Here is a 7,609-nt window from a genome sequence, read left to right as displayed (position 1 = left end):
CCAGTTTCTTGTCTTCTCAGCACTACTGATGTCCTTTTAGCAAAAGGATGTCATTGACTATCAAGTCTCTATTTAATCATGCATTCATTCACTTATTCAATAAGCATGTTCTAAGTAGATCCTATGTGTCAAGAACCTCCCAAGGATCAACAGTACAGGGATTAGTAACCTGCCTTTACTTGATGGTTGTTGTACGGATCAGATGAGCACAATGCAGTATGATTAATAACTATCACAGTGGAATTCCTGAGGAGAATGTGAAGGAGGAGCCCTTTCTAAGCCCAGCAGAGTCAGAAAAGACTTTCAGGAAGAGGTAACACTTGAATTTGGACTTGAGGGATAAACAGGGATGTTCAATGTGGATGGTGGAAGGTGAAGGCAGGGAGGGCATCCAGGAAGAGGGAACAGCATGTACAGAGGCATGGAGGCATGATGAAGCAGTGGCATATTTGAGGAATAGCAAGCCTCTTGATTGGCTGGAGGCTACCTGGGAGTGGGGAGAGGTGAGTCCACACAGGTAAGTAGGTACCAGATCCAGCACTAAGCTTATCCTGAAGAAGAGGAATGATATTAGAGAATCAGACCAGATTCTCATTTTAGAAAGAGCCCTCAGGTAGAAATGTAGAGACTAGATGAGAGGTATGTGAGATGGAATGAGCGAGGTGGATGGGATGGGGTGGATGGGGAGGTGGATGAAGTGGATGAGGTAGGGTGGGTGGGATAGAAGGGATAGGATGGGACGGGGTGAGGTGGGTAGGGTAGGGCAGGTGGGATGAGGTGGGTGGGGCGGATGGAATGGGATGTGCTGGGGTGGGTGGTGTGGATGACACTGACTTTGAGGTGGGTGTGGGACATCCATGTGAAAATAGCTGGTGGGCAAATGGGTTTAAGAACTTGGGAGACAGGAGAGTGTGAGGCTAAAGATCCTCACTATGCATGTGGGTGAGGCCACTGAGGATTAGAGGGCTGAGGAAAAGCCTGGAGGAACCAATATTTAAGGACCGGTAGAGGGGGAGGAGCCAGGGGGGGGGGGAAAAGACTCAGACCAGAAATTTGGGGAGGTGTGGGGTGGAAACCAAGGCACAGCAATGTTAGGGAGGCCAGGGCTGGGGAGATAGAAGAAGGGAGAACAGACAGTGCTAGCAAGTTCCTCAGAGAAGATAAGAACAAGACAGGCCCCACACGGGGCCAGGGAAGACCTGGTTGGTAGAGCCAGCGCTTGGCAGCAAATGTGCCCGAACAAGAATCCCAGTTGGGAGCAGGGCCGCCATTCATACAGGATGAACCGAGCTGAGGAGGAGAGCAATCCGCCTGCACCCCTTTGCCCTAATTCCTAGCCAAGGGCTCTTGCACAGTCTTCAGAGCACCTCTGATGAAGGATAGTTGGGAACAGAATTCAGCACTGATTGACTGGCAGGTCCTGTGTTAGGTACTTTATGCAAGTAATCTTGTCATAGCCCTTTGAGGCTGAGAGCACAATCCTCCCTTTCAAAATGACGAAATCAAGGCTCAGCACAGCCAAATCACTTGCTCCTCTCTTTCCTCTCCACTGGTTGCCAGGTCACAACCCCCAAAACACATCGGTGAAGAACCATAACTGTGCTTCCCATCTGTGGAGAGCCAGTCTTCATCTCTGACAGGCTCCAGCTCCTAAAGTTGATGAGCGAAGAAGAGAAACTTGGGCCAGATCTAGGAAGAGTCTTACTGAAGGCAAGCCAAGGTTGTAAGATATCAATTTCGGTAAATGAGGGATTTCATTCACTACTGAGAGTAGGGGGATTTTCGCTGAGCTGACACAGCAGGATACTTGCTAAGCTTGAACTAAATGGGCCAAGGACAGAGCTCAAGGTCAGGGACTGGCCAGAAAGAGGATTCAAGGAGCCTAACTCAAGTTTGGTTGAAGGAGAGAGTCTTTGTTACCCCTGTGTCCTCTTAGCCAAGGCTGTTCTCTGCTCACTCAAAATACTCAAGTCGTGCCTTCTGCGCCAGGCATTTACTGTGGCCTCTGCTGGAATGCCTTTGCCAGCAGGTGTCTCTGTGGCCAAGGTCCTTAGCCACACCTCCTCCTCCTCTGTGCAGCCTTCCCCAAGTGCCCTATTTATGAGCTCACATCCCCACCCCTGCTCAGTATCTCCCCTGCCTTTTTTCTCCATAGCACTTATTAAAACATTACAAGATGTTTTACTTAGACATTTTATTTATAGTCTGTTCCCCACCCCCCGCCCCCAGCAACCATGTCAGTCCCACGAGGCAGGGACGTATATCTGTATATCCGTTTTGTTCACTGCTGTATCCCTAACAACTGGACCAGCATCTGGCACGTAGGATGGGCTCATTCTTTGCTGAATGAACTGGATGCCCAGATGAAGGTCTCCACAAATACCCTCAGATCTTGATTACCTACGTCAACAGGAAAGGATAATAATCCCCAATGACGGATGATCTGCCCAACCAATTCATAATGTACTTTACCATGTGTTATTTCAATTTTAATACAGGACTGCAGGGATTTGCCTTCAGTAAGAATTCGATGGTGTTACGTGGCTCTGAGGGGTGGAACAAAGGAAAAGGAAGCCCAGAAATACTGGGACAAAGAAGCCCATCCGGGATTCAGTTTGCTGCAGAAAAATTCACATGCATACGAGATCATCTTCCATATATATATGCAGACTCCTATATAAGGGACCCTCAGTGGGCACTGAATAGCTATTATCTCCTCTTCCACACATCCTATGCAGCATTTCCCAAGGGCACCTCCTGCTGTTCCTGAACCAGTTCGGCCTCCCCCTGCCGCATGCCCCTGCACAAGCTCCTTCCTATGCTTGGAATGTTGTCTTTCCCCTACCCTGTGTCCACCCACTGCCCCCTCACTTCTCCCCTCTCTGTAATTCCTCCCTCACCCTTCAAGTCTCAGCTGAGATACTGCCTAGGAAGGACTCCCCTGGGGAGAGTTAATCACTTCCTCCTCCAATAATAGCATCCAATACAAACACTGTAATTATGTTGCATTATAATTGCTAATTTGTTCCCAGTCTGTCCTTCTCCCCAGAAGACTGTAGGAGCCTGGAGGGCAGAGACTTACTTTACTCAGTACTGTAGCCCTGGCCACTAACACGTGTGTGACTCACGGCAGGACTGCGGTGAATGACCGAGGGGCTGTAGGCATCCCAGACGCTGTAAACAGGGAAGGAAAACATCTTGCCCGGAACAGCGATTTCTCAGTCATCATTCCCCGCCTGGGAGGCCAGGTAAACTCTGCTTCAAAGGAACCTGACATGTTTAACACACATGCTGCTGAACGGAGGGCTGTCATTCAGGCTGGCGGAGTATACATTTGAGGGCAGAGTTTACCACAGGGTTCCTTTAAATAATGAGTTTCTTCATTGTTTTCCAAGGCAAGAGCTGAATCAGCCAGGGAATCCGAACTCAGCCCCGCAGACTTTCGCACAAGGGCACCCCAGGTGAATGGCTAGCTTGATCATCGTCACTTTCTCCTTGTCTGTACACACTGGCTATGGGCATCTGGATGGTGCCCAAAACCAGATCCGGAAAAATCTACGAGGCCTCAAATCCAGATTAAGAGAGGAGGGGCAGAGAATCACAGCAACAGGCAAGGTTTTCGTTTTGTTTCGTTTGTTTGGTTTTGCATTATAGCATCCCCAATGTCTAGACCGGGTCCCTGGCACATACCTGATACTCCCAGAATATCTGTTGAATGAATGTGTGACTAAGGGACTCTAAAATATCACCAAGAATGGAGAAGACGTTATAGCACTGCAGTTAGAAATAACTCTTTAATGAGCCTTGAAGGGTGGGTCTGGTGGGTGAGTCTCCCAAGAGGCATACTCTCAGAAAAGCAGATGGTGACCAAACTGCTGTCCAAAGAGTGTGGGTCCAATGAACTAAACTTTGGTCTGACAGTGGAGTATGCACGTTCCCATCTGGGCACAAAAGGAGAACTGCCCAGCTTCCTCCTTTTCTCTCATTTTCCATGTGGTGCTCAGCTCCTGTCTCAAGAAATAGTGAATATTTGAGGAACATTGGCTACAAAGGGCATAAAATCATTAGAAAGCCGGGAGTGACCACATGCCTCCGTATAGCCTTGGCTATAACTTGACCCAGGACCAGTTTTTATTTTTATTTTTATTTTTGAGGGAGAGGGCGCAGGGGACAGAGGATTCAAAGCAGGCTCTGCGCAGACAGCAGTGAGCCTAATGTGGGGCTCAAATTCACGAACTGTGAGATCATGACCTGAGCTGAAGTCGGATGCTCTACCAACTGAGCCACCCAGGTACCCCGACCCAGGACCACTTTTAAGAGCTAAAAGATCACAAGATTTTTTATTTTATTATTTTTATTGTTTTTTGAGTGCAATGAAACTCTTCCTTCAGGTTGATTTTGCATGAAAAATCTCTGCAGGTGGGCTATAACCATAACTTTTAAAGCTTGGCCATATGGGAAGAAAGCTAGCATTTATCCAGTGCCAATCATATGCCAGAATGCATAAACCAGACACTTCTGGTAATTATTCAATCCTTATGACTGCACTATGAGGGAAGTGCTATACCCCTTTTGCAGATAGGAACTGAGGCTCGAGGGTAATCTGTAACTTGCCTCAGCTCACCCAATCTGTCACAGGCTGGCTGATGAGTCCACGCCAACTCAGCACACAGCTCACAGATGGGCTTCAGAAAACACTCGTGATTTTAAGAGAACCAAATCCTCTTGATGAATACATTTTCCTGACCTTTTCAGCGACGGACACGTTTGATTGGGCATATGGAGATTGGCCTGGCGCAGAACGGCAAGAAGGCCTGTGATCCCTCCAAGCGGATGAGGTAAGGCTCCAAAGCATATTTCCCCAAGGCCCTCTTAAGCCCAGCCAGTCTGAGCTTAAACCTTCTGACTGCAGTGCAAGTGTGCGGGATAATGAGCTGCGGAGGAAAATGGGAGGTGAACAGGCTCCTGATGAGAATAGCTTAACTCGCCTTGCAAAGCGGCTCGAGTGCACAGTAGCCCTGTTTCTTGGGAAAATAACATCACGGATACATTGCAGAGATGTAGGTGGTAATGGCACAGAACGTAAGAACATGTTGGCACTGTCTATTTAAAATAGCAAGAGCAGCAGAAAGGCATGAATGCAGTAATTCTAACCCCGTTAAACTAAAAACATTCCTTGGGCCCTCTTGGGAGACTTTATTTGGCTTCCCAAGGAGGGAGGTGAACCAGCCTCTTTGTGGTCAGTTTCGTTTGGGGATAGTCGTGTTCCACTCTTCACCTAATTGGCATAGAAGAGTAGACATAACCCAGAGACACCCAGTAAAAATGTGGAGGTTTGGAATGAGTTTTATTTGTAAGAGGTCTTCCCTTGGGTAGACCCATTAGGAAACCTTTAACAGGACTTGCACTCCCGAGAATGAAAACAGACGCCAGGCTTCCTGGGTTCAGTCCATTTCTGCCACTTGCCTTGGACAAGGAAACTCATTCATCTGTGTTTGTTTCCTCATCTGCAAAATGGGGATAATAAAATTATCTACCCATAAGGATTTATATAAAGGTTAAATGAGATAATCCATGCAAAGGAGCACAATCCCCAATATATGGGAAGCCCTCAGTTGTTTATTATTATTACCTTACACACCCAATCACAAAGCTATGCACTGCAGCCACTGCAGTACTGTTTATAATAAAAACTGGGAACAATCTAAAAATCCAAAATTGAGGTGCCTAGGTGGTGACTCAGTCGGTTAAACATCCGACTTCGGCTCAGGTCATGATCTAGTGGTTTGTGGGTTCCAGCCCCGCGTTGGTCTCTGTGCTGACAGCTCAGAGCCTGGAACCTGCTTCGGATTCTGTGTCTCCCTCTCTGCCCCTCCCCCACACTCTCTCTCTCTCTCTCTCTCTCTCTCAAAAATGGATAATAAAACGTTTAAAAAATAAATAATAAAGTAAAAAATAAAAATCCAAAATTAAGTCAATGATTAAGCAAAATAGACTGCATATCCAGTCCAGAAAAAAAAGACAGAGCCTTTGAAAATGCCGGCTATGACAAAGCATAAGAGACTCTTAAAAACTGAGAACAAACTGAGGGTTGATGGGGGGTGGGAGGGAGGGGAGGGTACGTGATGGGTATTGAAGAGGGCATCTTTTGGGATGAGCACTGGGTGTTGTATGGAAACCAATTCGACAATAAATTTCATATATTAAAAAAAAAATGCCGGCTATGAAAGCTATAGAAGAATATTTTTTAAGTGTTTATGATAAAGTAAGTGGAGAAAAGAGCAGCATACAAATTACAATCATATAGTACAAAAACCAAGTCCTATAAATTGGGGGAAGGGAGATTTATAGGAAATACATGAAAATGTATTAGGATGAGTGAACTCTGGGTAATTTAAAATTTTTCCGTGCTCTGTTTTCCCAAGTGTCTTATGTATTTTCAGAGTAAAAATATATGAAATAATATTTAAAAGTTATGTAAAGTTGCTGCTTTTTGAGGGCAGTTTACACTAAGGCTTAAGGAACTGAGTGCTATTTTTTTTTTTTTTTTATTTTATCAATACTTTCAGAAAAAGAGGACCTAAGGGAAGTAGGTAGTAAAATAATTTTCCCGGCTTATAAATCGGTGATAGTTGGTTCTCTGGAAGCTTCAGTAAATAAGGTTGGAGTTGTTCCCTTATTTCGGACACACTATCTAATATTTTCCGTGACAATTTCTCATCAGCTTTTCTGCGTTTGCTATGGACATTCTAGCTGACCCTTGGTCAGGGAGGCCAGTCAGGCCAAGGGACCTAGAAATAGTTATCTCCAGGGAGTCAGTGAGAGCCTGCTACGGTGTTCATGATGGACAAGAGGTACTTGGTCCAAACCAGGTCTGTCCTAAACACACTTCATCGTCGGTCTTTCTCCTCTAACCCGCCCCTCCCTCTCTCCTTTTGCTCACTGCACCCTTCTGGTAAGCCCAGTGCTAGGCCACAAGTGGAGCAGAGGTGGATGAGACTCGGCTCCTGCCTTGAGGGAGCCCAGCCCAGGACAAGAAGGAGCAGACAAACTCAGCCCCAACGCAACACGACAGAGGCCACCATATCAGTGCTGTGCAGCCATAGAGGAAGGCATCTGATGGCGGCTGGGAATGAGGAAATGTTTGCCAGGGTAGGAGAAAGGCTGGGATAAAGGCATCCTGGGCGGAGGAACAGCAGCTACAAGGGCAGTTGCAAAAGCACCAGGAGGGCATGTTGTTGAGGGGGAAGGTGGTGGGGCTGGTGTCTTGTGGGCTTTAGTCTGAGAGAGAGGATCAGGAAGGAGTCAGCATGTGAAGACACCATGCTTAGGGGGTGGACCCAAGTCTTACAGGCTAAGGGTCAGTGGAAGTTTTAAAGCAGGAGAGAGCCATGCTTAGATTCTATTTTGGGAAGATAATGCCACCTGCAGTGTAAGAGGCTGTGCTTGTTCAAGGGATGGAGTCAGTAGCAAGGGTACATGGGTAGTAGTGGTACGTTGAGGTGGTCTCAGCAGTCTGAGGGCAGCTCACTAGGGCTTGGCAGCTCCTTGCAGCAGGAAGGGGTGGGGGGCCCAGGGCCATCTGGGCAGTTGATGAGAGGGGTCTGGT

The sequence above is a fragment of the Panthera leo genome, chromosome E1, assembly GCF_018350215.1.
Source record: "Panthera leo isolate Ple1 chromosome E1, P.leo_Ple1_pat1.1, whole genome shotgun sequence".
NCBI lineage: Eukaryota > Metazoa > Chordata > Mammalia > Carnivora > Felidae > Panthera > Panthera leo.
Note: the sequence above shows the minus strand (reverse complement) of the source record.